At 41.3% G+C, this 6,589-nt stretch overlaps 1 pseudogene across 1 annotated transcript; it reads left to right on the forward strand.

The window, feature by feature from the left end:
* Window positions 1-5,833: 5,833 nt before the first annotated feature.
* Window positions 5,834-6,249, forward strand: LOC309866609 (NHP2-like protein 1 pseudogene; annotated as a pseudogene). Its single transcript has one exon. The product of its transcript is annotated as an NHP2-like protein 1 pseudogene (transcript).
* Window positions 6,250-6,589: the final 340 nt, after the last annotated feature.

A 6,589-nucleotide genomic window follows, 5' to 3' on the forward strand; every position in this document is an offset into this window, starting at 1 on the left:
TTGACCATAGAGTTGAGGGTCCATATCTGGGCTCTCTACTCTGTTCCACTGGTCTATGTGTCTGTTTTTATATCAGTGCCATGCTGTCTTGGTGATCACAGATTTGTAGTAAAGCTTGAAATTGGGTAACATGATGCCCCCAAGTTTGTTGTTCTTTTTCAACATTTTCTTGGCAATTCCGGGTCTCTTCTGGTTCCATACAAATTTTAGGATTGTTTGCTAGAGTTCTTTGAAGAATGCCCATGCAATTTTGATCCGAATGGCATTGAAAGTGTAGATTGCTCTAGGCAGTATAGACATTTTAACAATATTTATTCTTCCAATGCATGAGCATGAAATGGTCTTCCATCTTTTTGTGTCTTCTTCAGTTTATTTCATGAGTGTTCTGAAGTTCCTCGAGTACAGATCCTTTACCTCTTTGGTTAGGTTTATTCCCAGGTATTGTATGGTTCTTGGTGTTATAGTAAATGGAATCAATTCTCTAATTTCCCTTTCTGTATTTTCATTGTTTGTGTAAAAGAAAGCCACAGATTTGTACCCTGCCACATTACTGAATTGCTGCATGAGTTCTAGAAGTTTGGGGTGGAGTCTTTGGGATTTTCCATATAAAGTATCATGTCATCTGTGAAGAGAGAGAGTTTGGCTTCTTCATTGCCAATTTGAATACCTTTCATTTCTCTTTGTTGTCTGATAGCTGTTGCTAGGACTTCTAATACTATGTTGAACAAGAGTGGTGAGAGTGGGCATCCTTGTCGTGTTCTTGATCTCAAAGGGAAGGCTGTCAGGTTTTTCCTATTGAAGATGATATTTGCTGTTGGCTTTTCATAAATAGATTTTATGAAGTTGAGGAATGTTCTCTCTATCCCAATACTTTGAAGCATTTTAATCAGGAACGGATGCTGGATTTTGTCAAATGCTTTTTCTGCATCGATTGAAAGAACCTTGTGATCCTTCTCTCTTCTCTTGTTAATTTGTCCTATATCATTGTTTGATTTGAAAATGTTGAACCACACTTGCAACCCAGGGATAAATCGCACCTGGCTATGGTAGATAATCTTTTTAATGTACTAGTGGATCCAATTAGCTAGGATCTTGTTGAGAATCATAGCATCCATATTCATCAGTGACACGGGTCTGAAATTCTCCTTTTTGGTGAGGTCTGGTTTGGGGATCAGGGTAATGGCTGGCTTCATAAAAAGAGTCTGTAAGTTTTCCTTCTGCTTCAGTTTTTTGAAACAGCTTCAGGAGAATAGGTGTTATTTCTTCTTTGAAAGTTTGGTAGAATTCCCCAGGGAATTCGATCAGGTCCTGGGCTCTTGTTTTTTTGGGAGGTATTTGTTCACTGCTTCAATCTCGTTACTAGTTATTGGTCTGTTCAGGTTGTCAATTTCTTCCTGATTCAGTTTTGGAAATTCATAGTTTTCCAGGAATGCATCCATTTCATCTACGTTGCTTAATTTATTGGCATATAACTGTTGATAATAATTTCTGATGATTGTTTCTATTTCCTTGATGTTAGTTGTGATCTCTCCATTTTCATTCCTAATTTTATTAATTTGGGCCTTCTCTCTTTTCTTTTGGACTAGTTTGGCCAATGGTGTATCGATCTTACTGATTCTTTCAGAAAAACAGCTTATAGTTTCATTGATGCGTTCTACTGTATCTCTGGTTTCTATCTCATTGATCTCTGCTCTAATCTTGATTATTTCCCTTCTTGTGTGTGGAGTTGGCTTAATTTGTTGTTGATTCTCCAGTTCTTTAAGGTGTAGAGACAGCTGGTGTATTCTGGATTTTTCAGTTTTTTTTTTTTTTAATCCCAAGGGGAATTTTTTTTTTTTTTTTATCCTAAGGGGGAAGTACATCCCAGCCTGGGCTGGGATGGCTATGTATTTCCCCCTTAGGATACGCCTTTGCTGTATCTCATAGGTTTTTGACCAAAGTGTCTTCATTCTCATTGGTTTCCATGAATCATTCAAGTTCTTTGATTTCCTGGTTGATCCAAGTATTCTTAAGCAAGGTGGTCTTTAGCTTCCAGGTGTTTGAGTTCCTTCTAAACTTTTCCTTGTGGTTGAGCTCCAATTTCAAAGCATTGTGATCTGAGAATATTCAGGGAATAATCTCAGCCTTTTGGTATCAGTTGAGCCCTGATTTGTGGCCCAGTATGTGGTCTTCTTGAGAAGGTTCCATGTGCACTTGAGAAGAATGAGTATTCTGTTGTTTTAGGGTGGAATGTTCTGTATATGCTATGAGGTCCATCTGGTCCAAAGTGTCATTTAATGCTCTTTTTTCTTTATTCATGTTCTGCTTGGATGATATCTATTACTGAAAGTGTCCTGTTAAGTTCTCCTACTATTAATTTATTTATATCTATATGGCTCTTTATCGTGATTAACAGTTTTCTTATGTAATTGGGGCATAAATATTCGTAATTGTTAGATCTACTTGGTGGATAGTCCCTTTAAGAATTATGTAGTGTCCTTCTGTATCTCTGACTACAGTCTTTAGTTTAAAATCTAATTTATCTGATATGAGAATCACTACCCCAGCCTCCTTTTGAGGCCCATTGGCATGAAAGATGCTTCTCCATCCCTTCACTTTCAGTCTGGATGTATCCTTAGGTTCAAAATGGGTCTCTTGTAGACAAAATATGGATGGGTCCTGTTGCTTTATCCAGTCTGAAACCCTGTGCTGTTTTATGGGTGCATTTAGGTCATTCACCTTGATAGTGATTATTGGGAGATACGTTTTTATTGACATTGTGTTCCTGTGAAGTCTTTGTTTCTATACATTTTCTCCATAAATTTCTGTTTAATGATATTCTTGGGTTTTTTCCTCCTTTATAGAACCCCCCTTAATATTTCTTGTAGTGCCAGCTTGGTGGTCACATACTCTTTTAAGCCTTGGCGGTCTTGGAAGCTCTTTATCTCTCCATCCATTTTGAATGTCAGTCTTGCTAGATAAAGTATTCTTGGCTGTATGTTCTTCTCATTCAGTGCCCTGAATACCTCTTGCCAGCCCTTTCTGGCTTGCCAGGTTTCTGTGGACAGGTCTGACGTTATTCTGATGGGCTTTCCTCTGTACATAAGGAATTTCTTTGCCCTAGCTGCTCTCAGGAGCTCCTGTCTAAAATTATGATTCATCAGTTTCACAATCAGGTGTCTCGAGGTCTTTCTAGATTCTATGATCTTGGGGGGGAGACCTTTCTGCCTCTAGGACATGAACACTGGTTCCATTCACCAGATTGAGAAAATTTTCATGGAGAATTTGTTCAACTATATCTTCTAGTTTTCTTTATTTCTCCTCCTCCTCCTCAGGGATTCCAATAATTCTGATGTTGGAACATTTCATGGCATCACTTATTTCCCTAATTCTGTTTTCATGTCTTCTAAGCTGTTTGTTCCAGGCTTCCTCCTGATCCTTTTCCTCTATCAGTTTGCCCTCTATATCACTAATTCTATCTTCTGCTTCAGTTACCCTAGCTGTTAGAGAATTTAGATCGGATTGGAGCTCATTGAGAGCATGGTTATCATCATCCCTGGTGGCTTTCACTTCTGCCCTAATCAATTCCATTTTGTCATCAAAGGCTTTCTCCAACCTAGCCATTGCCTGGATAATTGTTAGCCTGAATTCCCTTTCTGACATACTATCTGTGTCCATATCCAATTTCTCTGATGGAGAGGGCCCAGTCTCTGAATTTTTCTTCTGTAGGGAGTTTCTCCTCCTAGTCGTTTTGGTGAGAGATGGCTGAATGGATGTGTAGCTGAATGTATCAACCGTGGTGCAGGCGAGGTGCACCCTGGGATGCTTCTGAGCAATCAGGAGTCCCTGCCAAAGAGAAAGAAAAAAGAAAGAGAGAGCGAGAGGGACAGGAAAAAAGAAAAGAAAAGAGAAAAGCAAAGACCAGCCCGAATCGACCCCAAAGGTAAGTTTTATAAAGTATATGAACAAAAGCAGACCAACAAAAAGACAGACAAAGTAAATGAGAAGGAAAAAAAAAAAAAGAACTCAGCCAACATGAACCCCAAGTATAAGATTTATATACGACCAGAACAAAAAGAAATACACAGAAACACTGACAGAAGAAAAAGAGTAGAGGGTGGTTATAAATTCTCAGTTGGGTGAGGAAGGTTATTTTGATTCTCCCTGGATGTGTCTTGATATCTTTGTTAAAGGACTCAACTTTCCTGAGATAAAGGGGCATTAAAACCGGTTCATATATAGGGGTAGCATTGATTGGGGAAAGGGGAGCTTACCTTGGAGCTTACCTCTATATGAATATTAAAAAATAAATAAAAATTTAAAAATAGTAAAACAAAAGAAAAACAGGTATATGTATCAAAAAAGTTCAAGTTAAAAGGTTATTATGGAATATGTTGTACTAAACATCTCATTGTAATGGTAAATAGGTTAAAATTTTATTTAAAAAATTGAAAAGAATGAGAACAGTGGGAACGAATTAAAATAAAACTTGTATCTATGAAGTGGTTGTTGACCTCTTGTTTTTTGTGAGGTTTTTTTGTGGGGTTTTTTTTGTTTCTTTGTTTCTTTTTGGTTTTTGGTTTTTGGGCTGGCTTTCTGGGGCAGGGGCCTGCCTCGGAGTTTTTCAGGCAGTCTTGCTAGAGTTGAGTCCTCCTGCCCCCTATCAAGGGGCTGGGCTCTGAGGAAACCTGTTTTTCAGATTTTGTTCTCTGGAGGGTTTTCCCCCCCTCCCCTTTGTAGCTTTTGGTGGTTCTTTGGAAGTTTAGCAGGAAGCAAACTGCACCCAGACCTCAGTCTCAGAGAGAAGCCTCAGTCTCTTCCCCCCTGGGTGCTCCAGAGCACATAAATTGCCCCTCTGCTGCCAGCAGAGCACGTCCCCAGTCACAGTCTCAGGGGTCATAGGAACTCCTGCTTTTACCCAAAACCATGAGAAGTACTAATCCAGAGAGCTGGCTTCCAGCAGCTGCCTCTGCCATGGCTGTCTGTGTAGGTCCAGACCTCTGGAGAGGTCCAACCAGAGATAGCATATTGAGATTTTCACGCTGGCCCTAGCTGGGAGTGTTCAGATTCTCCCGGTCCTAGAGATCACTGTCTAGCGCCTGCTCTTACCTCTCTCAGGGGAGGGTGTGGAGCTCAACTCAGACCCCGGTCGTGCAGTGCACGTGCAGAGTACAAAAGGCTGTGGTTCTAGAGAGTGCCAGCTGGCATCCACACCAGACTCTCTCACACGAGCCACCACCCAGATGCTCTCCCACGCACCAGTGGGTCAGGGACCAAGGCCTGGCTTCTTCACAGCACTCGCTCTGGCTCAGTGTCAGCGATGGCTGTCCTGGGTCCTTGGTCTTAAGCCCCTGTCCCTAACCGCCTGTTCCACCAATTTCCTCTTAAGATCTTTTGCTCTTTTTGAGTGCTTTCAACCAGACTCCAAGTTAATGCTGGTCCCCAATCAGGGCACGCTCGTATTGAGGTATTTCTTTCTAATGGGTCACTTCTGGTGGCTCCTTCCCCCTTTTGTTTATCTTCTGATTTCAGTATGATGTTCCCACTCTGCTTTACCTGTCCACTGGTGTCTTCTGCCCCTATAGAGATCTAGAAGTGTATAATTCTAATCTCAGGCTGATTTTTCAGGGTGATCAGAGTTCTTTGGTAGATAATCAGCTCACTTTAGGGGACCGGCTGAAACTGCACCTCCTACTTTTCTGCCATCTTATCTTCCAGTATCTGGAAAGATGCTTTTTTATTATAAAACTGCACCTGTGCCATTCCTCCCATGCAAACTTCTGGTCAAGGCAGGCTTCCTCCTGTTATTAAGTCCCCTTGCTCTGAGGGGTAGCGGGACCGCAGAAATGCAGATATGACTGACAGTGATATAAATCCAAAGGTCTACCCCCTCGCAGATGCCCACCTCACCAAAAAAACTACTGGACCTTGTCAGCAGTCATGTAACTAAAAGAACTTTGGAAAAGAGCCAAGGAAGCCACCAAAACTCTCAACAGAGGTGTCTCTGTGTTCATCATGATGGCTGCAGATGCTAAGCCCCTGGAGATCATCCTGCAACTTCTGCTGCTGTATAAGGATAAAAATGGGCCCTAGGTGATTGTGTGCTCCAAGCAGGCCCTGGGGTGGGCCAGCAGGGTTTCCGAGCCTATCATTGTCTGCTCTGTCACCATCAAAGAAGGCTCCCAGCTGAAGCACCAGATCCTGTCCATTTAGCAGTCCACTGAAAGGCTCTTAGTCTCAACCAGTTGCCTCTGCCCCACTCTTCACTGAGTCCTCCCCCTGGCGTTGTGTATCATATTGTCTGTATTTGCATTTAGTTTCTCTAGCTACCTTCTCTTGTCATATCCTAGTACTAAATCTGGGTTTTGCATTTTTGTATTATTTTTCTTTTGTTTTACAGGTTGTTATTCATATATTAATCCCCCACCCCACTCCAATCTTCCATTATACTCTCTCTGCTGTGCTATCCTCCCTTTTTATAAAATGAGCTAATGCTGAGATAGGGTTAAGCAAAGTGTTGATACCTTTGAAAGACAACAGAGAGCCAGGACAGAGGTCTGGTTCCAACGCTCAGGTGCTAACTTCCTGTTTTATGTAGGACATGATGGAT

The sequence above is a fragment of the Mustela nivalis genome (genome assembly GCF_964662115.1).
Source record: "Mustela nivalis genome assembly, chromosome: 6".
NCBI lineage: Eukaryota > Metazoa > Chordata > Mammalia > Carnivora > Mustelidae > Mustela > Mustela nivalis.